The sequence below is a fragment of the Saimiri boliviensis genome, chromosome 4 (genome assembly GCF_048565385.1).
Source record: "Saimiri boliviensis isolate mSaiBol1 chromosome 4, mSaiBol1.pri, whole genome shotgun sequence".
In the NCBI taxonomy this organism is placed as follows: domain Eukaryota; kingdom Metazoa; phylum Chordata; class Mammalia; order Primates; family Cebidae; genus Saimiri; species Saimiri boliviensis.
Window position 1 is genome coordinate 26,634,186 of NC_133452.1, and position 26,948 is coordinate 26,661,133.

Here is a 26,948-nt window from a genome sequence, read left to right on the forward strand (position 1 = left end):
AACAACCAACCTAAATAAAAGAAATAAACACAAGATAAAACACATTCTCCTTCAGCTTGGTAAACAAAGATATTTTCCTTAACCATCCTTACACAAAATAATTTAAAATTAGCTCAATAACCTACCATCAGGGAATGGTTTTTAAACTAAAATATGTCCACTCAGTGGAATATTACACAACCATTAAAAACACCTAAAATACTAATATATCATATTTAGATATCAAAGAACACCAAAACATATTTATATTATATAAATCTTACATGGAAAAATCTAAAAGGAGTACACCATAATATTAACACCAAATTCCTTTGTCTGAAGAACCATGAGTGATCTTTGTTTCTACATTTTTATAGTTTTTAGAATGTTTTTTAATTTGTGTGCATTGCCTTGTTAAAGCTACATTCATAAACTTTTTAAAAGCATACATTAAGGAAAATGTGATTATATACAGGAAAATATTTGAATGAAGTGTTTTCAAGAAAACACAGAAATATGAAGAATCAGGGCATGGCTTATAATAAGCTGAGCAGATGAACAAGAGAAAGAGCAAAGTGGGCATGTTCCCGACATCAGAAACAGGACAGAGTGAGAAGGAAGGAGAAGCTTAAGTAAGTGACCAGAAAGATGCCCAATAAAAGACCAGGATGTAGAAAACAAATAGGGGAAGCTATCAAATACAAGTGGTATTGCTGAATGTTGATGATCTTTGCTTTGCTAGGGAACCATTTAAAAATGCTTGGCCACCATAAGCAACACTGGGGAAAAGCCATATGAATTTACAATGCAGAAAAGTCAAAGATAACTGGTGGGAGTAAAGGTGATGTACTAATCTAATTTTCCTTATACACAATCGTGACCTAAAGAGTCATTTCAAGCTTTCAAGTCAGTCCTCTGGGACATCAGTGCCCTAACACATATTCCTTGTGGCTCTCTCCTGCCAATCTGCTCATCTCTGGTATTAACTTTATGAATAATATTTCAGGCTGGCTATGCAGATGTATTTGAGGAGCAATAGAAATGGGAGAAAATCAGAAAGCACTGAAATAACAATGCTTATGAGAAAAACTGACCACTGCTTTGGCAGAAAAGTGTAAACTGCATCATTCATCTGTGGTCCCCCTAATGATTTTTTATGCCTGGACTGGCCCTTTGGGAAACTCTACAAGAGATCATAAGTCTTTGTAAGATCTTCCCTAGACAAACTGTAGACCTTTATTTTTTTCTAATGAGTCTTCAATTTTTAGTTCTGTTTTGATGCATATTGCCTCCCTCTACCTTTTTCTAATCCTGCGTAAAATCCATTTCACCATTGTAGAAATCTGTAAGAATCTCTATTTCTTAAACCTGTCTTTACCAAGTAGTAAGTTAATGTGATTCTTGGCAGCACCTTCCATTATTTGAGGAGCATGGCTTCTTAGAATTTCTTTAGTTTCTTTACTCGGCTCTCCTATTTGCTTTGAAGCTTGAAAAAATGAAATAATATAGAGCAGTTCTTGTTTTCCAGCTGCACAATCAACATAAGGCAGAGATGTATGTTAGAGTTTTTCCCACAGCAAATAATGCTTCCTACCTCTTACTTGCAGATGAAGCCTTCAATTTTCTAGAGAAAAAAGTACCTTGGAAATGATGTCAGCCTGTTTTAACAACATGAAGTATTTAATATTTCCTATGCTACTTGGATTATGTAAGCCGATTTACTTTCCCTCCCCTGGCACAATTTAAATTTACAAGTGGTTTTAATATAGAGATGATTTTGCTAAGCAATATGAAAACACTTCCTCTTGCAAATTCTTAGACTGCTTTCTGTTATTTATTTCACTGAACATCCATGCGCTGAGCTGGGCAATTGCTGAAAGCGTCTTTGCAGCAGCACCTTGAATATGTCATCCAATTTTATTTTATCAACAGCATGATAAGGTAGATACTGTCTCTCATAACTCAAATGTTTTCTGAAAGATAATCATTAAGAGAAATTGTTGTAAACTAACCATTTACTTTTTCAAGAGTGCAAGGATTATCAGCCAACTTAAATTTACTGCACTAAAATCAATGAGGAAAAAGAACATCAAGAGGTTCCCTAAATCACTGCAAAGCTAGAACGGTTTGTTTAGAGTATCTTTAACTAGAGTTCTTGTTGTTTTGTAAAGCAATGGTAACTCTTTAAGTTAATGAGATTTCCTCTAACTTTCCACCTTTGTGAACTTAACCCATTGGTGGAGGGTAGGTTGGTGGTGATTCAGTTTCTCCAGGTGTGTCGAAAAGCTTTAGAATCAAGCATTAAAAAAAAAATTGCATAGAGGAAAAGTAAGGGCTATAATTTATATAGGCTTTTCAATAGTTTTCTTTTATTTTTTGTCACATAAATTCTGATATTTAACCAAAGTTACTTTTCAAGGTAAAGCTTTTGCCTGCTTGGGCCAAGGCCACCAGTATTCACACACCTCTCCCAAATCCAGCCTTGCAGGGGCTGGAGAATGCTAACACCGAAGAGCTACCAGTGGCCGTGTGCGGTGGCTCACACCTGTAATCCTAGCATTTTGAGATGCCAAAGGGCGTGGATCATTTGAAGTCAGGAATTCGAGACCAGCCTGGCCAAGCTGGTGAAAACCTATCTCCCCTGAAAATACAAAAGTTAGCCAGGTGTGGTGGTAAGCACTTGGAATCCCAGCTACTCTGGAGGAGGCTGAGACAGGAGAATCGCTTCAACCCGGGAGACAGAGATTATAGTGAGCTGAGATTGTGCCACTGCACTCCAGCCTGGGTGACAGAGGGAGACTCTGTCTCCAAAAAAAAAAAAAAAAAAGAAAAAAAAAAAAAGAGCTACCCATGCTTTCCTTTCCATCAGATGTTTGCGGAAGATGACTCAAGTCATCTCCAGGCTTTTGCATATGCATTGTGCCTTTGAAACTCTGGGAGTCTCCTTACTTTTAATAGCTCCTCCTCTTCCCACCAGCTAAAGAGCTGAAACCAAAGAGAAAGGCATTCCTTTTGTTTGCTAATTTCAATGAGCAAAGGGAAGAATTGGGGGTGAAGGGAAACTTAAGGCTTCTTTAAGCAAAATATACTGTTCAATGAATTGAAGGTTTTTGCTGTTGTGGGATGGGAAGCACAGCGGTTACTTAAGTTACACCTCGGTTCCTATTCTAGCTTTGTACTTACCTTTGTAACCTTGGGGAAGATACTTAACTTATTTAAGCCTCAATTCACACAGCTGTAAAATGGGCTTAAAAAGGAATAACTACCTAATGGTGTGGTGCTGGAATAAACAAGGCAATGTATATAAAGCAGTCACTATGGTACCTGGAACAAAGTAAGTGCTCAGTCAGTGTCTGTGTTATCATTTTGTTGCTCCAGCTATAGTCTTCTCCTGATTCTGTCTTGTGACTACAGCAATCCAAAGGTTTTTGAGTTATCTTGGACCTAACTGGCCAGAACAGGGAATCTATTATCGTGGATAAATGAAAAAAATGAATGAATGAAATTTACTGGTTTCCAAAGGCAAGCAGAGAATCGATTCAAATTTCAATTATTTAATAAACACCATACACAACAATATATCCTGAACGGAAGAAGTTGGATGAAATAGTGGGAGGTGTCTTTAAGAAGTAGAAGACCCTCACTGTCTACATTACTCCCTTCTCCAATACAGCTTTGGCCACATACGCTACAGAATTTTCTCCCTTGGCTTACAGGTCACTATATTCAAATCTTATGATACTAAAACTTTTAGGCAGCTCACCAATAGTGAGTCCAAAACTAAATTCACAGTCAGCTATTGTGCCTGCCACTGCTCTCCTAGTGCTCCCTATCTATTTTCTAACCAATTGCTCAGACGAAGCATTAAGAGTCATTCCTGACTTCCGTTTGAGTTTCTGGCTGATAAAACTGCATAGGGAACACTCGCAGTGAATTAAGTTTGGGGGGTACATTCCCAGTTTTGGTTATGAGCACCCAAGGAATGAGAAACGTTTTTTATGTTCAAATTAATGGAGGTCTAGAGCTTGTAAAGAATTCTTAGCTAGGTGATAAATGCAGATGTAATTGTGAATATGCTCATTTAAAAGAAAGGACTATATATATGTATATATGTATATATGTACATGAAGGCCAGAAGAGGGCCCAAGAATAAACCTTGAATGTCTCCATGTTTAATGGCTAGATGGCAAAAGATGAGCCTGCAATGCATACTAGAGAAAGCAGCCAAAGAGATGAAAGGAAAGGCAGCAAGCTTCGTATCAGGGAAGCCCAGGGGAAGGAAGTGAAAGGAGAGAGGGGTCTATGGCATTTAATGCTGCTGAAAAGGCAACATGGGGACTAAAAAATGTCTACTGATGTTCGAGTAAATCCAGGTTGTCTTAGTCTGTTTTGTGTTGCTATAACATAATATCCAAGGCTGAGTAATTTACAAAGAGAAGAGGTTTATTTGGCTCACAATTCCGGTGGCTGGAAAGTCTAAAATTGGGCAGCTGCATTTGATGAGGGCCTCATGCTGCCTTCACTTCATGGCAGAAGACAGAAGTGGAAGTGAATGTGCACAAACAGATCACATGAAGAGAGAGGAAGTGTTCAATTCTAGACCCAAGAGTTTAGATTGGATTTATGGGCTAAGAGGATCCACTGCACTTTTGCCTTCTGCCCCCATCGTCTGCTGGAAAAAAGGTTTTGCCAACATCTCTGTTGACCTCTGCTACAGTTTGGATGTGTTTCCCATGAAAGCATACTGTTAAAAAGAGTCTCAGTGTTCTCATGGTAACTAATCCATTCCTGCACGAGAGCATCCATCTATTCATGAGGGATCCACCCCCATAATCCAAACACCTCCCATTAGGCCACATCTTCCAACACTGGCACATGGGGGATCCAATTTCAACTTGAGTTTTGTCAGGGGTTGGGTCTAGAATGTAGGACTTTTTCGCAGCTGTTCCTCAAATTATTTTCAACTTAAGCTTGCATTTATACTCTTCAAAATGTCTCTCTGCCTCAACTCTGCTAGTTCCTTCCTTGGTTTCTTTCTCTATTCTACTTCATACCCCTCCTTGATTCTCTCTCTGCCAATCAAGCCCATGAAATACTCTCATTAGCTGGCAGAGGATGCAGTCAGAAGTATCTGCAAGAAGAAAAATCTTTAAACAAAAATTTTATGAGTTTTGCAAAAGGGTATAGGTAAGAATGGAAGCTATTGCTCTCTTTAATGTTAGCAGTGGCTAAGAATAAATTTTTGCATTGGGATCACATAAAATCAGCATTGCTGAGTCAGTACAAACAATTCTATTGATGGTTTGTATCATAATATGCTGGTGGTTCTTCACAAAATTCATGAAGAGGCTGAATGAACATGAGCTCATTTGAATTTGTTCAGCCACTATCAGTCATTTCCCAATTAGTGATAGATGAAACAGGGTAGAAGGCTTTTGTCTTCACTTTACAGGTGAGGAAACTGAGGATTTTCTAGTATTTTATAGAAATGGTTCTCTAGCTTTTTACAGAAATCGTTAATTCTAGTGGGAAATGTCCAGCCTTTGTCACTGGGGAAACCTAGATTCAAATACTGCTGATACCATGGGTTCAGTTGGAGGACTCTGGGCATCAGGTTGGCTTCTCTGATTTTCAGGTTCTTTGCATGTTAAACGGGGATAAGAATGTTCTCGTGGGATTGTCACAAGGATTAAATTATGTTAAACTGCAACTTGGCATATAACACACATTCAGTAGTTATTAGTTTCTGTTCCCTTCCCTTCCTCCTCTTTAACTTTTGAAATCCCAGTTAGAAAAAAGAATTGGCCAAGGTGCAGGAATATGCTGGGCCTGAGGGTGGCAGGAAGTGACAAACTTAAGAGGGGTCCCAGCCTCTCACTCAAGTGCGTGCTTTTAGAACTGTCTCCATCTTCCACATACAGTGCTGGAAAAAGTGCGTATTAGACCTCATGACTTACAATTCTGTCTCCAAGACCTTAGCACAGCACCCAGAACTTGATGAATGACCCAAGACCCAACACTGATGTGCTGACAAGGTTAAAACAGCAGATTGAAAACACCCCAGCTAAAAACCTCTGCATGACCTGAGGCAAATAACATACAACACGGCCATTTTATTTGCTGAGCTGGAAATGTTGTGAGAACTAAAATAAAACAAAACAAAGAACCCAAACCAAACCAAACAAACAAGAAACCAAAAAAAGCAGGCATAAAGCCTTCTGTAAAAATATAAATGCTTAACTATAACAGTTCAAACACATATACACATACAAAAATGCAGTGTGTATTTCCACTGAAAACCCTAAAGATTTACAAGTGTTTATTTGTATGAATTTCATAAGTTTAATTTGATTTTTAAAGATTTCCTCCATTTTTTGAGAAGGTCGCTGAATCAAGATTTTTTTTTTTTAACGAAGTTCTTTTACTTGGAAATATTTAAGATCACTCTAAATAGTAAACATCACATTTCAACTTCATTTTATTTTAGTGATTCAGGTGTTCTTGACTCCAGGAACGGAAGAGACCACAGGATCTTGGAGTGCTCCCTGAAAGCCATCAGGCATGAGCGGAGGCAGTGGGAGCTGCCAGCTGCCTTTGCAACTGACACAGTGACTTCAGCAAAAACGACATGGGGGCTTTGACATGATGCTAGAAATAGCCATTCACTGGAAAGTCATAAAATGTCTTAAATATGTAGGTTTTGTGACTTTAGTTGCATGCTTTATGGGCAAATGAGACCAAAGGTTAAAAATGCCTCCAAAGCCAATTATATCATTTAAGATTTCTAGCCTCCTTCTCACCGCTGTCACAAAATGAAGAAAGGGACATGTGTGTTGTTTTAATTTTTGCATCCCTTAGTGACATTTTTACCCTACTGACATTTTTACAAGAGTCAGGGAAAATAAATATCTTCCAGCTAATTTGGAATTTTTTTTTTTAAAGAATACAAGTTTCTTTTTTCTTCTAATGTGTCAAAATCTAGAGAGTGCTGAACAAAGAAAACAGGAAATCTGCCACAAACTGCCGATGAAGTGGGGAATCATACAAAGCATAGATTGGATTAGGCCAATGCCATATTGATAGTATATGTTTATTTCAGTAAGATCCTTTTCTACCCTCTTTTGGCTATAACAGTTCCATTTTTATCTGCTCGACGTCCATGGAAGATTTTGTTTGGATTTAGGGTTCAATAACTAAAGAAACACTTGAAAATCACTGTGCAAGAAACATGTCTAAACCTGCCAAAATAGAATTTACTAATGGCAAATGAAAATTCAACATTCAAGTTTAAGAAGTCAGTAGCACAATGTACAATAACAATTGTAGCCCCAGAAACCAGCATAGGCTATGACCTAAATAAAACTATAGACTTAGAAGGGAAGGAGAGAAAACAAGAGGTTGGAGGAACTTTTATTGTTCAGGGTTTTCTTTTTCCACATAAGAAATCCGAATTTTCCTTAGATTTTAATCATTGTGTCCATTTCCAAGCCACTTGTTTTCACTGCTTTCCTCTGCACATTATGTAGACTTTAACAACACTGCCTATATTGGGAAGTTTAATTCTGTTTATTTTAATTTATTTTTGTCCTAAAATTTATCTCAGTTCCTATTGAACTTGGATTCTGTTTACCTAGCTCAGATATTTGATTTATAAAACTTTAGGTATTTGTTCAAGCACCTCACCCACCATTTGTAAAGGAAGAGTCTAAAACTGTACAATAATGAAAATTCCATGTCGTTATTTTAGACATCTCAGCAGGAAAGGAAAACATGTTTTTCAGCTACTTCTTAATCCTTTGAAAGATTCACGATTTGTAAAACAGATATTCTGCAAAACAGAGTATCTCAAAATTGAGAGAGGACCAAGCAACAGGGTTATAGGGCGACAGAATCTTTGGTGAAAGGATTAGCATATAACATCACACCTAGAAAAATAATTAAAGAAATTAATATAAATTTATATTTCCTATCTTTTAGAATGCCCTCAAATTTCCATATAGTGTGATCCTTCTCTCCAGAAAAATCTATATGGTGCATACTCTCATACACACATTTTCAGAAAATATTTATGACCTGTAATCCACCCATGGATAATGTGGATAACCCCATATTATAAACTGAATTGTGTTCCCCAAAATTTATATGATAAAGCATTAACCCCCAAAGTGACTGTTTTTAGAGACAGAACCTTTAGAAAAGTGATTAAGGGTAGGCAAGCTCATAAGGAGAGGGCCCTAATGAAATAGGGCTGGTAACCTTACAAGAGGAGACAGAGACACCAGGGGTATGCTTGCACAAAGAGGCCACATGAGGACAAGAGGAGAAGACACCATCTGCCAGCCAAAATTGAGGCCTCAGGAGAAACCAAACCTGCCGACACCTTGATTTTGGGTTTCCATCCTCCAAATACGTGAAAAAATAAATTTCTGTTGTTTAAGCCACCTAGTCTGTGGCATTTTGTTATGGCAGCCTTAGCAGAACTACAGACCTCATAACTGAAAGAACCATTTTCATATATGGAGGAGAGGGTGGTTCAATTGTTGTTGGTAACTGCAGACCCCTGCTGTTCCGTACGTGGACTGCTCTGTATTACGAAGCAACGTAAGGGGCTCTATGTAGTCATGCTGGGTGATATTCTTATGGAGAGTTCACCTAAGATCACAGAATCAGAAACTTCTAGAGTAAGGAGAGCCTTTTTTTTTTTCCTTGGAGAGAGGGTCTCACTGTGACCCAGGCTGGAGAGCAGCACACCAATCACAGCTCACTGCAGCCTTGACCTCCTGGGACTCAGGTGATCCTCCCATCTCAGCCTCCCAATAGCTCAGACTATAGCTGTAGTAGAGGCACCACCCCACACCACCACGCCTGGCTAATTATTACTACTATTATTATTTGTAGAGATGGGGTTTTGCCATGTTGCCGAGGCTAGTCTCAAATTCTTGGGCTCAAGCAATCTGCCTATCCTGGTCACCCATTCCTGCTACAAGCATAAGCCACTATGCCTGGCCAAGAAGAGCCTATTTTTAAGTGCCTCACAAAGCATCACAACTCTAGAAATATCTTCCTTAGGAAACAAAACAATAAACACTTCATTAGGGCTACAATTGTAAATATACCAGTGACTTAAATTGGGCGGGGGTGGGGAACAGAAACAGAATCAACTCAGTAGTCCATGTGTCAATACTTAAAAACAACAACAAAAAGATGGAAAAGAAGAAAAAGAAGTTCATGCTCTGGCTGTGTTTGCAGATAAAACAAAGCAGAGACACCCCCAGGATATCTAGGACTTTGCCTTATGGTGGGATCTAACTATTCAAGTGCCCAGGGAAGAGCCTTATTTAAATAACTTAAGTTGTTTTAAATTTCTCATGATGCCTTCAGGATGCGCACTTGGGCCAAAATGTCCACCTGAGGAGGGACCACCTTTAGATGCCCCTCCCTGCTTCTTGCAAGTTACAGAAAAGCTTCAGTACAACTGAGAACCAAGCATGTTTAACACCCTTTCCTCTACGTCATTCTGCAAAGTGGCTTTCTTTGCTTTCCACAATTTCCCCAGATTTCTCTGTAATTACCAAGAACTGCTACTGCTGCTTATTATTATTTTTGTTTATTGCTGTGTACTCCAACAGATCCGCAAAAGGCAGGAAGCTGCCACTTTCAAAAGGCACTTTCTCCCTGCACAGAAGGGAGCAGGCCTTTGAAGAGGAAATGGTCAGTGGGAGCTGAGTTCAAAGCACTCCCTGATAGTTAGGAAGCAAGAGAAGACTTCAAAAGGGGAAAGGGTCAGTCTTTGATGCATCTAAAAATTCAAAAGAATTTCTACTGCCAGTCTAACAGGGAGATTCTTTCACATTGAGCTACAAGGAGAGGAGGTGCCATTTTTACTAACCCATGAGATTTAATGTAAACAAACCAAGACCAGTAGCTTCATGATAGGGATTAAGTGTTGTTGGAGTGGAAGTTTCTATTTAGTTTTAAGAATTTTAAAACAGTTTGAAATGCTTCCTTGAATTACACATTCTGAAAAACTGAAAATGATTTACTCTTCCTGTTGAAACATTTAGATTTTCAGTGCAGAAAGTGAGGACTTCATAGAATAACTACACAGAAATGCATGTGTAGTGAACATCAGCTCATGGATACACATTTTATTTGGGAATAATCTGTTCATTTGCACTGTGTGAAGCGGTTAATGAGTTACTGATGACAGAGGTACAAAACTCCTAACTTTCCTGCATGACTATGCTGAAGACCCATTAACTGAAACCTCTGTGTCAGGACCCCAACTTCAAATTTGGAAACCATTTTTCGTAGAATAACAACGGAATACATAAATGTTAAAATTAATGTTAAAATAAATGTTAAAATGTTAAAATAAAATTAATGTTAAAATAAATGAGGGATTTGGTTAGCATGATATTTGCTATATTTTGGGGAAAATGGTCTTACCTAGGTGGTAAAGTCAGAAACCTAACTTCATTGTTTCTATAAAGAAAGTCATACTGAGTTCTTAGCTCCAACTAAGAACAGGATCCATTCAATACTTAGGAAACGCCTATGGTTGTTACCAGGTATGACAGGCAGATTCTAAGATGCTTTTCAATGATTCCAAGTACTCAGTATTAATGCCTTTGAGTGTGGGTCAGCCTAGAGACTTGCTTCTAACCTATAGTACATGGTAAAGGTGACAGGCTGTCACTTCTACATTTAGGCTAGATCAGATTGTGGCTTCTGTTTTGCTAGCAAGTGTCCTGTCTTGGCTTTGATGAAGCAAACAGCCATGTGGGGAGGCCCCCAGAGCAAGAACTAAAGGGGCATCCTCTGGCCAAAAGCCAGCTAGAAACTGAAGCCCTCAATCCAACAGCCTTTGAAGAGCTGAAACCTGCTAACAGTCATGTGCACGTGGAAGGAGATCTTTCCCCAGTTAATCCCTCAGATAAGATGCCAATCCTGGCAGGTACTTTGATTGTACTTTGAGAGGTTCTATAACAGAAGACCTAGCTAGGCCTGTCTGAAGTCCTGATCTACAGAAACTGTGAAAAGATAAATGTATGTTGTTTTAAGCTACTAAATTTGTGGTAATTTGTTACAGAGAAATATAGAAAACAAACTACCCAAATGTAGATCATCTAACTCTTTGACCTTACTCGTACATGTTCAAGTTAGCCCACAGCCAGTTCAACAGGGCCCCTAATGTTGTTTCAGAAGAATTTTATGTACCTTCTTTGTGGCATTGGTCATGTCAGGATCAATTACGCACACTGATTACCACCTGCAGAGACCTGTCCTGCAAACCCTGACTCTGCGATGAATGAATAAAACACACACACACACACACACACACACATGCACACACACACACACACACACACACAGTGTCCGGTGCATGAGTGGGCTAGGGAGATCGTCAGCTGCTCTCTCAGGGTGATTGCAGCTACCAGACCTCTTACTAGCTGTTCCTCCTCACATAGATTTAATAACAGAGGTTCTAAGTCAACATGCTTGTGGATAATTAACATGGTTAAAAGAGTGGTTTTATGAATGATAAAAAAAGTGTGTGACCTCTCCCTGAGAGGGTCTTTGGCACAGTTTACATAAGTAAACAAATAGAGTAGAGACAAAGTAATGTGAGGTAAATAGACTAAATTGGGGAAGCTTCTATTATTCCTAATCTTCAACCTATGACCTAATGCTCTAAGATAAGAACTGGCTGCCTTTAGCCTGTCTGATTAAAACCTTTTGGCCTTCTGAAAGGTTTGAGACTATCTCTTACAGCTTTCCCTAATATTTCCGTTAATATTTTGCCAACCACCCTGGGTTAATCCCAACACTTCTTAACTTCTTAGCACATTAAAGAATTTATAAAATATTTCCCCACTCTTGTCAAACCTCCCCCATATTCTCATTTTCCATTTATTCAATTACCCAATATTTTGCATTCCTATACTGCTGGCTATTCCTGTACTGTGCATTAAGAGAAAGATGGACCCAATGGTAAGACCACCCTCAAGTATAGCAGAAAGGATGATACTCACATAAATATCTGTATTCTAAGAGACAAATTAGTGATACACAGAAGGAACAAAGCAACATGAAAATTCCAAAGAGAGGAATTACTATCTGGGAGGATGGAGTTTGATTAAGCTTTGGAGATGGAGAAATGGCACATATCAATGGAGAGAAGATATAATGGGATTATTTGGGAAACAACAGTTTGCATCATTTAAAGCAAACAAAAGGGAGGGAAGATTGCTTTTCTTATCCAGTATAGATGTAGATGGCAGGAAGAGGAACAGCGGAAAGAATGGTAAAAGGCCAAGGACCAGTATGGGACTCAAAAATAGCCAGAAAAATTGCAGCTTGAAAGTGCAGTGCCATCTGGGGCCGGAGAAGTGTAGGTATGCAGTACCTGAAAAAAACAGTTAGCAAGCCAGCGAATTTATTTATTCATTTGGCAAACAGGTATGAAGTACCTATATGAGGTAACACAGTGCCGTTCTCACAGGGCTTACAGCCTAGTGACCTCAGAAGGCTCAGTCACGGTGTTACTCCAAATCTACCCCAGGCCAAAATTTGAAGAGTTCAATCTAATTTGCAAACAGTGTCAAGTGTGCCTTTTCTCATGATAAGAGCTCTGGAGGTTTCCATGGGTCAGTTAAGAAAAGTATGTGAATTAATTTCTTAGGGCTGCTCAAAAGATGACCACATCTTGGGTCATTTAAAACAACAATCAGTGCATTCTGTCACAGTTCTGGAAGATAAAAACATGAAATTAAGGTGTTGGCGGGGCTGCAGTCCCTCCGAAGTCTGCAGGGGGAGAATTCTTGTTGCTTCTTCCAGCATCTAGTGCAGAGGTATCTAATCTTTTGGCTTCCCTGGGCCACACTGGAAGAAGAATTGTCTTAGGCCACACATAAAATATACTACATTGCTGATAAGAAAAAAAAAATCACACAAAAAAACTCATAAAATTTTAAGAAAGCATACAAATTTGTGTTGGGCTGCATGCAAAGCTCTCGTGGCCAATGGGCTGTGGGTTCGACAAGCTTGATCTAGAGGCTGCTGGAAGTCCTTGGATTGTAGCCACGTCACGCAAACTTCTGTCTCTGTGGTCATCCTGCCTCTCCCCCGGCTCAACATGTGTCTGACTTCTCTCCTTCTCATACAAGGACACCTGTGATGGCATTTGGGGCCCAACCAGACAATCCAGAATAAATGCCTCTCAAGATCTTGAACTTAATTGTATCTTTTTGCTACATATGTTAATAATCACTGTTTTGCCATAATAGGTCATATTCACAGGTTCTGAAGATTTACATGTGGATATATCTTTTATTAAAAATATTTAGATTTCAATACAAACTACTCATGGGAAATCTTTTGAGATTTATAAATTCCCCTTTGGCATTTTAGTTATCCCATGCTCAGATCAGAGTAATTGGCATGAAAACCTTTAAAACATAAAAATCATGTAATTCTTTCAGGAAGAGAAGAAAGGTGTAGAATAACATAAAGAGCTGCTTCCTACTCCAGGCCCAGCTTTGAGAAGGAAAGAAGACACAGGTGATCACAATCATGGAGAAGAGGGACTGAGTCCCAGGACCTGTATACCTGCTTGGCCAAGACAGGGGACCATGCCTAAGCTCAACCAGCAGGGGTGCTGATGTCATCTGCCTTGCTTCGGACAGGCCACCGTGCTTTCTGAGAGGCCCCATGGTGCCTGTCACACAGGCAGTTTCCTTTTTCTAGATTTCTTTGCATGGCTTTCCATGGTTGTACATCTCACTATTCCACTTTTCTGTTCACAACCAGCTGGACAAGGAGCCAGGGCTTGATCCAAAGACAGCCTTCTGCAGGCAGGCAGTGGCCCGTAGGGTGACCTGCTTGATGCACTATATGTCCAATGGAGGTGCATAATATGGGATTATCACTGGTGACCCCAGTCACGTTCTTTCTTTTAGAGGCTTTACATGTGAAACACACATAGGGCATCAGCAAACATAGGGGAGTTGAAGCAAAAGTCACAAGAATGAAGTAGGCAGAAGCCAGGAGAGGCTCTGAGTAACATAAGCTATGCACGGGAGGGGTCATCTGTAACTGTAGCAGAAACCATGTACTGGTAGTGCAGTAGGAAGTCCATTTTGGAAGAGAAAGGAGCAGAGATGGGAGGGCTAAGTGTTGAACTTAAGAGGCTATCAGGATTGCGATTGGGTTTCCAGAACTACTGTCAGATGAAAGGAGCTGCTGTCCTGTCCTGGCCTTGACAATGGACAATGTTCATTCAGATCTCCACGAGGCCTGGTTGCGAGGTGCCTGGCTGGTTTCATGTCCATGCATCCCCCTGCTAGGTTCATATTAACTTCAGTAACCCAGATTTGTTTCTTTGCCACAACGTGAAAGGACTTAAAATCCAGACTGCATATCCAATATTTTCCAGGAATACTTAATAACTGATTATTCTGTCACTGTATCACTGACAGTGTACTGAGGAAACAGCTTCAAACCAACCTCTTGCCCCCACAGAAGATGTACACATCAAAGGACAATTCCATACTTGGATGAAGCTTTAGGATTTTCTTCTGCTGTGGTCATTAACATCTAAGGTGAAAACACTGTAAAAACTGCAATGTATTTACAAATGACAATCACATTACTTTGTGGTAAAATTACCCTAATTTTTAACATATTCATTCTAAATAATTATATACTTTACTTTTAATTAACACCAAAAAGGCCCCTCTTAAAAACCGAAATTAAATATAAGTGGGGGTTGGTCATTTCATTTCTCTAAAGAATGAACCCGCCCATGATGCCGAAAACTAGTGTTTGGTGACAGGGTCATTTTGTTTCCTTTTTTTTTGAAAAATGTTTAAAATGGCATAATTTCCGATGTATTATGTTCTTGACATTTGCTGTGCTTCAGGATCTCCTGTGGGACTTTTAAAGATATGGCTCATGCCTTACTCTGTGATATTCTGATCAAGAAGAAATTCAGCTATAACTGATGGGGTTGGATAGGAAGCTGAGGACCAAGCACATCTATTTTTTGCCTTGATTCAACAAATATTCAGGTAACTGAACACATAGAGCTTGACTCCTGGCTCGGGATGAGCTGGACTTTTACATCAGAAAGGCTGTTCTGTGGATGGGAGATGCCCAACCCTTTGGGTTTCATCAATGATCCCTCTTTGTTTGTGGTGATTACCCAGAAGAGCTGTTCTCTGAGGGTGGTGGTGATGGGGGTGTTACTCTCCTTCCACTACTGGCAAAACCATCGAGGCTTGACAAACAACTGAGATATGGTCTGTAAAGCAACAAGCTACAGCTTGGTGTCTCTCATTACATCTTATATTTGAGGGTACTGAAGACATCCTCCTGAGACATAAAACTGTGCCTTCAAAAATATGGAGGAAGCAAAGCCCTGTGTGTTCCATAGTGATGTACTCTATGCAAAGAGTGGCAAACCCCAGCTGTATTTACATACTTAGGGCACATGGCTATCAATATCTTCCCTTGTCTTTAAATTTACTTGCAGATAGCGGTATGTACTGACAGGAGTTTTTTTTTTTTTTTTTTTTTTTTTTTTTTTTTTTTTTTCCCTGCAGAAATAATGCAGCACTATTAGCCTCATGGATAATATTATTTTCAAGGCTCATAAAAACTCCATTGACTCTCAATAGTCATAAGACACTCCCAGGAGACCACAAAGGAGTACTTTTGAGATAGACACTGATGCTCAGCATGGCTCAGTTTGCCAGAGGCAGAACCCAATATGGGTTATTAGCACTTCATCCGTGAGAAACAAGAGCCTTTTAGACAGTGTTCAGTGAGGCTCTCATGTTTTTAGAAGGAAAAACCAGAGGAAAATGGAAAGATGAAGACCTCCTGAATCAGATCCGCCCAGATTCAAACCAGGTCCTAACATTTACCAGCAGTCAGTCTGATTTCAGCAGAGTCAATGAACCTGTCTTTAGGCAGCAAGGAGAAATATTTAGAGACCCTCGAGAAAGGATGCCTTGTTTTGAATCCTGGCTCTCCCACATACCAGCAAGGAGTGGTTAGGCAAGTTTCTTAACCTTTCTGTACTTCAGTTTCTTCCTCTATCAAATGGGAATAATATTAACAGTGAAGAATAAACTTACCCAAAGAGATGTCTGGCCATTGCCCTTGGCTCCTGGAAGGTATCTTCTAGGTCCTTAGAATGTCCTGGCTGGTAGAAATGTCTTTGTTTGCTAGGGTTTTAGCCCCCAGACAGTCTAACAGTGATTATGACAGGGGCTTTAAACAAAGTGGTATCAGTTCTGCCTTCAGAAATAATTGGAGACTAAAATTCAGTGATGTGGGCAGTATGTGATTGAGCCCCCCCTAAAAATCTTCGACACCAAAGCCCAGATGAGCTTCCCTGGTTGGTAATATCCCATGCATATTATCACACAGCATTACAGAGAGGAGTTAATGTCATCTAACTCCATGGGGCAGGACAACTGGAAGAACCACATCTGAGCCCCTTCCAGACTCTGTTGTATGAGCCTTTTCCCTTGGCTGACTTTACTCTGTATCCTTTTCCTGACATAAATCACAGCCATGAATATAAGAGCTTCTAGTGGGTTCTGTGAGTCATTTTTTTTTCTATTCTATTTTTGAATCTGAGGGTGGTTTTGGGGTCCCCTGAATTAGCAATTGGTGTCAGAAGTGAGGACATTATTCCTTCTAATTTCACAGCTGGCTCTTCTGTTCACAGTTGGCTAAACCTTTTGCATTTTCTCACTGTTGAGAGGATTACATGAGTTTTTATATGTAAACCACATAGAACATTACATGGTGCATAAGTGCTCAATAAATTTTAGCTATTATTTTATGAGCTTCATACACAACATTTACTTATCATTCAAAGCAAATTCTGTGGTAATGGCTCAAGAAGATTGTCTCATTTAATTCCTGATATGGTTTGGCTGTGTCTCCACCCAAATCTCATCTAATTCCCACATGGTGTGGGAGGGACCCTGTGGGAGGTGACTGAATCATGGGGACAGGTCTTTCCAGTGCTGTTCTTGTGATAGTGAATTGTCTCATGAGATCTGATGGTTTTATAAGGGGGAGTTTCCGTGCACATGCTCTCTCTTTGCCTGCTGCCATCCATGTCAGATGTGACTTGCTCATCCTTGCCTTCCACCATAATTGTGAGGCCTCCCTAGTCACGTGGAACTGCAAGTCCATTAAACCTTTTTCTTTAGTAAATTGCCCAGTCTCAGATAAGTCTTTATCAGCAGCATGAAAACAGGCTAATACAATTCCTAACTCACTGTAAGAGAAAATCATGTGAAATTTAGAGGGTTTCAGTAGTTGACCTAAGTTGAGTCCATTAGAAGCAGAAGTGAGGTCCTAAACCAAGCTTGTCCCACCCGCAGCCCAGGACGGCTTTGAATGTGACCCAACACAAATTCATAAACTTTCTAAAAACATGAGTTTTTTTGTTTGGTTGCAATTTTTGTTTAAGCTCATCAGCTATTGTTAGTGTTAGTGTATTTTATGTGTGGCTCAAGACAATTCTTCTTCCATTGTGGCCCAAAGAAACCAAAAGATGGGATAACTCAGCCCTAAGCCCTGATCTTTGTGACCTGAACACACACCCATATGTCTTGAAAGCCTCAGTTTTTAGCTGATAAGCTACACTGCCTCATAAAACACCTCTGCTGAAGGAATTCACCAACTACACATTGCTGTAAGGATTACAGATGATGTTTCCAACCTTCCAAGGAAAGTGTTCCATATATGAGAACAACAGCCATCAAGTTTCCAGTGTTTTTCCTTTCAGGATAGAAACAATGAAATTATTCTGTAGGAAAAAGCTGCATGAAGAGCCCCACTTTTGGGACTGCTTCACTGGCTGACAACAAAGAAAAGCACCCTCATCCCAAACTTGTTTATTTCTTTTCAAAGCAATTATCATTCTGTATGACTGTAGCTTTGGGAGTGGCAATATTTATTCTTGATTGGATTTTGTGCTGACATATGAAATGAATAAACATTTCAGTTTCTGAATTAGGGTGTATCAAATTCCATTATAGTATCAATAAAATGAAAGAAGCAGTAAATTTAGTGCAGAGCCTCAGGGGAGAAAATCAAATCACCATGAAACTCTACACACTCAAAATCTTCTCTGGAAGCCATGTTCCTTTTTCTCTTTTTATATTTCAGTATTCATTTTTTAAAAAAATTCAGACTTTGGATAGTGGTAGCACTTTCCACTGAAATAAACTGAATAGCACTTTTCCATCTACCTTGAATGGTTGCTGTGAGCATCAAATGATATAACTGTATTTGAAAGAAAGCCTTTTGCTAATTGCACTTTACTAATATAAGAGATTATTATAATATTAACTTGGGTAACGTTCAGTGTTTTCCTGAATAAACCCAGAAACCACGTTCATTAAATGGGCTTTGAGAAGGGTGACCCACCTTCCTCCAACTAAAAGAGACAATGGCTGCTGATCCTTAATGATGCTAATTTAGTGACACGGATGTTACAGATTTGTTTCTTCTTTGAAGGTTAAACAGTTAGTCAAATGAAGGACTGAACCTATTTCCTTCTTAGAAAAGTTATTTAAATATAACGATGTCTAGGAGAGTGAAGGTAAGTTCAAGTACTTTGGGTTGTGAGAAAAGCTTTAGTGGTAACATAGCTTTGAGCTTGTGAACCCCAAGCTGAATTTATATATTTTTCAAAAAGAGAGGAATTAACTTGAGAAGGTAACATATCATAAAACACCTGAGAAGACACTGAGACCCCAGGACTCCTCTAAAGAGCCTGCACAGGCAGCACATCTTTGCAGTTAAATCAGCTCTCCAGCCTATACCTTGATGCTCACAGTGTTTTGTTTATAGAACTTCAGAGCAAACCGTTGAAGGTGAAAGCTTTCTCTTTTCTATATCTTCTGCTACAAGCATATGGTGTATTCTTAGCAGTGACATTATGAAAGCCTGTACCCATGTGATACATTTAGTATATTATCAGAGCCCCTTGTAATAATCTCATGGCCCGAAAGGGTCGACATACCTCAGACTGGGAACTTTTCTGCAAGAAAAATACTTAGCGTCTCACCTAGTAATAAAAGAGGTTAAAGTCTTGACCTGAGGCTGCCCCCTGCCTCTTTGCCATTCTTCCACTCAGGCCCTGGGCTAGGGAAGCACCTGCACAGTCTGTGCCATTTACAGCCTCCACCCCTTGACTGATAGGTGAACTTCCTCATCCTTCCAATCTCATCCATGTTCATTTCCTCCAGGAAACACTCCTTACCTCCTTCAGGAATAGACAGTTACTCTTTCTTTTGTCTTCCATTACCATTGAACACCTACATTCTATCACTGTATCTCACAATATTCCCTCAATAGTCTGCTAGCTATTTGAAGGCAGGTGTTATGTGTACTCATCTTTGCATCGCTAGTGCTGACCTGAGAAAGTAAACAGGCTCAACTCATGACCCAGCTGTCATGGCTTGAGAAGACCTGCTTGGAGCATTGAAGTGAGAAGGATTTTGATGGCAAATCTAGGCACAGTAGGAAAGAGTACTGTGATGGATTAGCTCTGCCTGTATTAGGAGCAGGAGGAGAGATGAGGTATGAGTGCCACATAGGCAGTCTTCCCATGGAGGTGTGTGCTTGACAATGTTGAGGACATGTTTACCTGTTTCACCCTCAGTGGTACTATGGCAGTTTAGGGCAATACTTCTGAACCATAGGTGACAACACAGAATTCTTTTTCTTCTTGATCAATTCATCAAAAGTCTCCTTCCTCCATTGTCTTATATCAATACATCAACAACACCTATGTTACCACTGTCTACTGCCAAATAAAATGTACAAGTTAATTTGGGATGACTTAAGATCAGGTATCTTGAAAGATGAGATGTCACCTGGTAAAAAGATTCCTGGCATTTTGTAGTCTAGGATACTTTATCAGGTTATTTCTAACTGGGAGGCTATTCAAAAAAAAAAAAAAAAAGGCTAGGGTTCCAAGCAAGTGTATAATTACGGGAAGTACCTTGATATTTCCAAGAATATATGGGCTTCCTTTTCTTTGAACCTTCTATTGGTGTTATTTCCATAATTTCATTTGGCCTAGAAAGAATATCACTCCTGATGATCCTAGAATTATTTGTCTTTTATTGTCTTCTTGAACTATTTTAGATAAGTGGTTAATGTCTTAGTATAATTCCAACTCTGCAGGTAATAAGGCTTTAGCACCTACATGTATAGCTGCAAATATTCTCACATCATCAACTGATTATTTATCAAGTACTTAAAAGAAGCTGGACCAAGGATTTTTTCTAAAAGGAAGACAATGAATTTAGGTAAGCCTTGTGGAGTATGAAAAACACTTTCTATCCTGATCTCAGGAACCAGCTCTATCTACCCACAAACATTTTGTAGATCTAGGATGGAAATAATGTTGGCAGAACCCAAGAACTCTAGTGGCTCATTCATATAGGCCATCAGATAGGCGCTAGGCTCAGTAATAGCATTTCACCTTCTATAACCACATGCAACCTGGGATAAGAAAGACAAATACTCCAGGACCAACAAGGGCTCCCCGTGGGGGCATAACCTCAGCCATGATGTTGCATGCTTTTCTTGCAGAGATGCATGAGACGTTACTATTTGTATAAAAGTGTTCTGTGCCAGGCTAATGGGTGCAAAGTTTATCTTTCTTGGATTTTCCAAGCTTAAAAATAAACTAATTCAGATTCATCTGTAGGTGCCATCTTCCTGAGACTTCTTGGCCATGTGGTGACTCAGCCTATGGATTTAGGATTCTCCTAAGCACTCCAATATAATGGCATCGGGTCACTAACTGTAACAATGTGGCTGAGTCAAAACAACTCATGATTTAGAGTTAGACAGAAACAGATGTCAATTCTGGCTCTGCCTATCACTAGCTATAAGATTATAGTCAAGTTATTTCACCTCTTTGTACTTTGATTAACTTTTTCATCTGAAAAATGGGGATAATGCTGCCTTCTCCATATAGTTGCGAGGATTCAACAAAGTTACATATGTAAACTACCACACCGTAGAGCAGGTGTCCCCAAACTTTTTACACAGGGGGCCAGTTCACTGTCCTCAGACCATTGGAGGGCCGCCACATACTGTGCTCCTCTCACTGACCACCAACGAAAGAGGTGCCCCTTCCTGAAGTGCGGCAGGGGGGCCGGATAAATCGCCTCAGGGGGCCGCATGCGGCCTGCGGGCTGTAGTTTGGGGACGCCTGCCGTAGAGTTTCAAAAAGCATAGCCATTTTACTATTATGGTTATTATTATTATTATAGATGTGTTATCATGTCCATTAATTTGAGCGTGGTCATGAAATGCAAGTGGCTTGGGTTCCATTTTCCTCATATTACACAGCAACCCTGCCACTCAGTCTTCAGTTTGTTTTCCCTTGCTAGTGACTAGAATCCCTTGTGTTGTTTGTGAACTTTGGCTGCATTCCTGCTTTTCCTGGCCAGAGGTTAACTTCTCCTTACACTGCTATTGCTTGTGCTCATTCTAAGCCCTTCTCCCTGCTACTTTTCTTCTTTATCCTGGAGGAGATGCATTGACAGAGATAAAAACGCAGTTGTGTGACTCAAAAATATACAGGTTGAGGATCCCTTATCCAAAGTGCTTGGGACCATAAACAGTTTGAATTTTGGAATATTTGCATACACCTACTATCTTGGAGAAGGGACCCAATTCTAAACATGAAATTCATTTATTTTTTATATATGCCTTATACACATAGCCTGAAGGTAATTTTATACAATATTTTAAACAATTTTGTGCATAAAAGTTTTTGCTAGGTACCTACATATGAAATTTTCCACTTGTGATGCCTTATCAGTTCTCAAAAAGTTTTGGGTTTTGGAGCATTTCAGATTTTGGGTTTTCAGATTAGGGATGCTCAGCTTGTATTGCTTAAATGCTCTGTGCTTTGGTTTCCTCACCTATGAAACAGGAAGAAAAACAGAACCTACCCACAGGGTTGTCCTGAGGATTAAATGAGCTGATGTTTGCAAATTCCTTAGAACTGTGCCTGACACACCATAAGCACAGTGAAAGTATTTGTTAAATAAAAATGAAATGAAATAGAAAGCAAAGCTTTTGATAGGAAGTGTAACAGTAGGAGTACACGGAAATGAACTCTTTCCCTAGCTACGTTCTCTCTGTCTCTTAATGCCTCATCCCAGAAGTGGTAAGATGATGACAGCCAAGTTTGAGTTTGGAGCTGAGGGAAAAGTTGTAAGGAAAGTCTGGTTTGAGTTAGGGATACAGGCCAAGGGGCAGAAGGGCTCCACACAAGTCTAAAATGGTTTGGTCTTGTTCACCAGGGTCAGGGTGTTCACACAGGGGTTGAGGATAGTTGTTCACTGAAACAGCTTTTCTCAAGTACTCCCAGAGCTTGTTTCTTTCAGGAGCTCTCCTGAGCCTCTGTTAAAAGTGACTTTAATATTTACCTTGTGCTCAGCACAGGGTCGACTGTAAAGGCTACGTTTTATGGCTTTATTTGCTGTTGATTTCTTTTTAAAGAAAAAATATTTTGCAAATATTAAACCAGTTGTACTGGTAATGCAGTGTTTTACTTAAACCTGACAAATGTAAAAATAAGAAACAAAATGGTGTAGAGATGATACAAATGGCATAAAATGAACAAAGAAAATTATGATATATAAAAATAATGAAAGAAAATTATGATAAAATATGACTTAAAGATTTTTATAACATCATTTCACAGTACTGTACATATAGCCTACTCAACTTACGACCAAATCGTGTTAGGACCGGTCTGTTGGAACCAATCATGGTCGTAAGTTGAGCACTAGCTGTACCTAAAAATTCTGCCATGAGTGGACAGTATCTTGGTCATCTTTGTTTCATGGTGGCCAGTTCAATAAAGACTTTTGGATGACTGAGGTGCTTTTAGGCTGCCCTAGTATCAGTCTATCCTGGTAATTATATTTACAGTGTCTGAATTCAAGATGAAAGGGAAGTTATAACTGGTGCTCTTCCATTTCAAAAACCAACTAGTCATGCAGAGTTCCTAGGAGTCTCCTAGTGGCAATCTTACCATCTACCTTTCCCCTTTACGGACAACAACATCTTTTTAGATAACAAAGGTTTTGTCCCAGGATCTATCTTTTCTAGCATTCACATGTTAGGCATTCCCACTCATTACAGTTCCTTCAAATGTTCCAGCTTTTCTAGGGCCAAATGACCACTGCTAGAGTGTCTGCTTCCACCTGACTTCCTATGACAGACACCGTTAATTGCCTATTCACTTTCTTCCTTGCAAATCCAAGATGGATTTTTTTTTTAAAAGCCGGTGGATCACATGACCTCAGAGAAAGTAGAACTCCTCTCTCAGACCCAAAGGACAAATTATGATTGGCTTAGGGCTCAACATATGACCCAGTTCTAGCCAATAAGAGAAAAGGGAAAGTTGTCTGGGGAAAGGCTCCCTTTCTGGAGTGAAAACAAAAACAATGCCATAGTAGGAAGTAAGTGTTTCTCTGCAATGGCTTCCTTTCTGCCTGGATGGTTGTTATGAAAAAATAATTCTGGGCACAACAGGAGCCATCTTGTGTTCAGGAAGCCATAACGTTGAGGATGAAAGGCCAACACGAAGGGTGGCAATAAGAAGCCTGGAAAGAAAATGAGGCCGGGCGTGATGGCTCCCACCTATTATCTCACCCCTTTGGGAGCCCAAGGCAGGCAGACTACCTGAGGTCAGGAGTTCGAGACCAGCCTGGACAGCATGGTGAAATCCCATCTCTACTAAAAATACAAAAATTAGCCAGGTGTAGTGGCACATGCCTGTAATCCCAGCTACTTGGGAGGTTGAGGCAAGAGAATTGCTTGACACCAGGAGGTAGAGGTGTCAGTGCACTGAGATAATGCCACTGCACTCCAGTCTGGGTGACAGAGTCAACGTCCATTTCAAAAAAGAAAAGAAAAGAAAAGAAAATGGGTCTTTGGTGACACTGCTGAGCAATGGAAGTAGCACCAGAAACACTTACCCTTTGACTTCTTCTTATGGGAGAAAATAGACTTCTAAGTTTTCAACCCTTTGGTCATGTCTTCTCTTACTTGTAGCCAGAAGCTTTCTTGCTGACATGCTTCATAACTTCTTTTTCCTACTTCTATCATGAACCCAGGCTCAGCTCTTTTCTCTTTTCCTATATTTCTAATAGAAAAGTTCCCTCAAAGTCAGGTTCGGTTAGAGTAGAAATTGTCTTTCCAGAGCTGGTGGTAACCTTACATATTATCTACTGAATAGAGGAAGAAATCAAGGGAGAGAGAAGTTCAATGATTTGGCCGGGACACGCATACTCAATTTTGGGCATACATACTAAATATCTGGCTCCTCTGATTTAAAGTTATTTATCATATATTAGTTCAGAGAGATGGTATCTTTCTTGACTTTATAGCCCCAGCCCCTAGCACAATGCCCTGCATACCATATGTTCCTTAAAAAGGTTTATTACATGAATAAACTGTAGCCTTGACTACATTATAAGCTTGAAGAGACAGGGTCCACCATGGTACATGGCACACAGTTGATGCTCAAAAATATTTGTTAGAGAGATGAACAGATGGGGATTGCTAATGGTTGTGTGACACTATATTTAACGGTTGAAGAATGAATCAGTTAAAGGCACTGAACATCAATGCATCAGATTATTAATATCAAGGGGTAGGGGCAGTATACAAAACAGTTGAACTGTCACACTCTAGAGCCAGGCAGTGGGGTTTAGATTTAGATCCCTTGCTTCCTGGTAGCATGCTCATCGTAAATTGTTTAACTTGTCTGAGCCCCAATTCCCTTACGTGCAAAAAAAACAAGATAGTCACAATATCTCCTTCATTGGGTTTCTGTGATAATAAAATGGAATCATGAACATAAAACATGTAGCACAGTGCCTTGTGTGTAGAAAAAAATATAATTACTATTATGATTGTCTATATTTTGGTGAAAAAAATGTCTTAAGGTAGTATGGAAATTCTTTTAAATGTGGTTTAGAGTGAACAAAGCAGTAACATTTAGGTTGACTCGATGCAAATGTGTTTTAGTTGGGTGGGTGGCGTTTTTTCGGTTTAGGTAGCTCATTTTGCTTACAGTTTGAAGAGGAAAAAAGCTAAGCAGATGGCACAGTGACACAAAGGACTGGAGCCTACTGTTGCTAGAGGTTGTAAAAGTGGAACCCCACAGTTGCCAGCTTGGCTGGACTTCAAACAAGTCCCATAAAGAGTGTGACTCGCTCAAAAGGGGGCAGGAACTTGGTGTGAAGCTCTCTCAAGTGCAAAGAACAACATCATTATATCCACAGTAGCTTGACTCACTGCTGGGTCCTGGCCATAGGCCGGATGGCAAGAGGGTGTCAGAAAATCACAGGCAGTGCACTTGTGAAGGGACTCCAGAGATCGAGTCCTTTGAAAACCCCTGACTCCAGAACAACGACAAATTACCAACAGATGGCGTGAGTCACAGACTCAGAGTCCGAATGAGGCATATGCAAACTCACGGCAGAGGCCCTGCCCCACTGGGCTGAGCCGGACAGACACAGGCCCCGGCCCAGATGGCTGCGAAGGTCACCAGGAGGGACACCAGCCGTATGCATTCAACTCATGAGAACTGGCACAACCCATAAGGCCCAAGGAGGCTTCCCAAGATTAAAGGAAACAGAAACCAGATATCCTGGTCAAATAAAACCTTACATTTCATTTTTGGGGCGAATTAAATACAAGGAAACAAAAATGTGATGGGGCTCAGCTTATCTACCTGAACGTATTTTAAGCTGAAGGAATATGGGAGCACGGCAGTAGTGGTAGAAAGGTCTTCTCACCTCCTCCGTTCCCCGCCCTGCCTTCCCTGAAGCAAACCTGGGGAGACCCTCATTGGAGGGGTGCCCTCCCTAGATCCAGAGGAAAGAAGCATCTTTACCTTTGCAGAATAGAACTGGAACAAACAGGATTTCCTCGAGTTTATTATCAGTAGATCACACTTTTTAATCCAATTATACTTCACAGCTATCCTCTTCTGAGTTAAACCTAGCATAAAAAGTACAAGGGTTTATCTGTTTCTTCAGATCTTCATATGCCTTATGCAGGCATCCATGTCACGTAAAACCTAAATACATCTGTATCCTTTTCTCTTGTTTATCTATCTTTGTTATAGGGGCCTCAGCCAGGAACCTAGATCTCTTCCTCCCCTACAAATGGATCAGGGGAGAAGAGAGTGAGATGGGGAGCCTGGTAACATGGCATGCCCAGCAGGCATTTGGCAGAAAAAGGCCACCATTTTCCACTCCAGAAGCTTATTTGATGTACTTCCTTTCTCAGGCTCCGGTTTAGCCTCAGGTCAGAAAAGTCCTGCAGATACGTACATTTCCCTCATAGCTTCCCTGCCATTATTCTATAAAATGTGATCACATGCCACAAAGCAAAAATGTATCTGTACAAATTTCAGATGTTTTTCCTTCTTCCACTATTACAGAAACACACATGTCTTCACAGAGACCAGCAATGATGGAAGGAAATACTAAATTCTATTTAGGAAAAAAAAAATTGCATGGAATAAAGTCCTGGAAACATCTCATTTGAAGAAAAATCTTCTGGGTTTCCACAGCATCCAGGGCATATTCTACCCCCTTACGTGATATGTCACCATTCTCCACTCTGCCACTAGAATTTCAGCCCTTCATCTGTTGTTCATCTTTAAATCCCCACCTCCTGCCACACCATCTAACTTTCAGTGGGCCCTCAATGAATGACGGATGAATGAACGAATAAATACATGCATGCATGCAGGGCTATGTAGTAATGACTAGGCCTCCCATCCCCGCCCCAGGAAGGGAAGTGCATTTGAACTCAGAGGGAATAATCCCTTTGCCGCATTCCAAGACAATCTGATTGGAGTTTATTTCATCATCATC

At 40.0% G+C, this 26,948-nt stretch overlaps 1 protein-coding gene and 1 long non-coding RNA gene across 3 annotated transcripts in view; both read right to left on the minus strand.

Annotated features, from left to right (window-relative positions):
* AIG1 (androgen induced 1) overlaps positions 1 to 26,948 on the minus strand; it is a 250,458-nt gene that overhangs the window by 69,442 nt on the left and 154,068 nt on the right. The window lies entirely within an intron of this gene.
* The window catches only part of LOC141584250 (uncharacterized), a 29,651-nt gene continuing 3,917 nt past the window's right edge, over positions 1,215 to 26,948 (minus strand). Inside the window, exon 2 of the long non-coding RNA XR_012517167.1 lies at positions 1,215 to 26,064. This is a non-coding gene — a long non-coding RNA (uncharacterized LOC141584250). The remainder of the gene's footprint in view (positions 26,065 to 26,948) is intronic.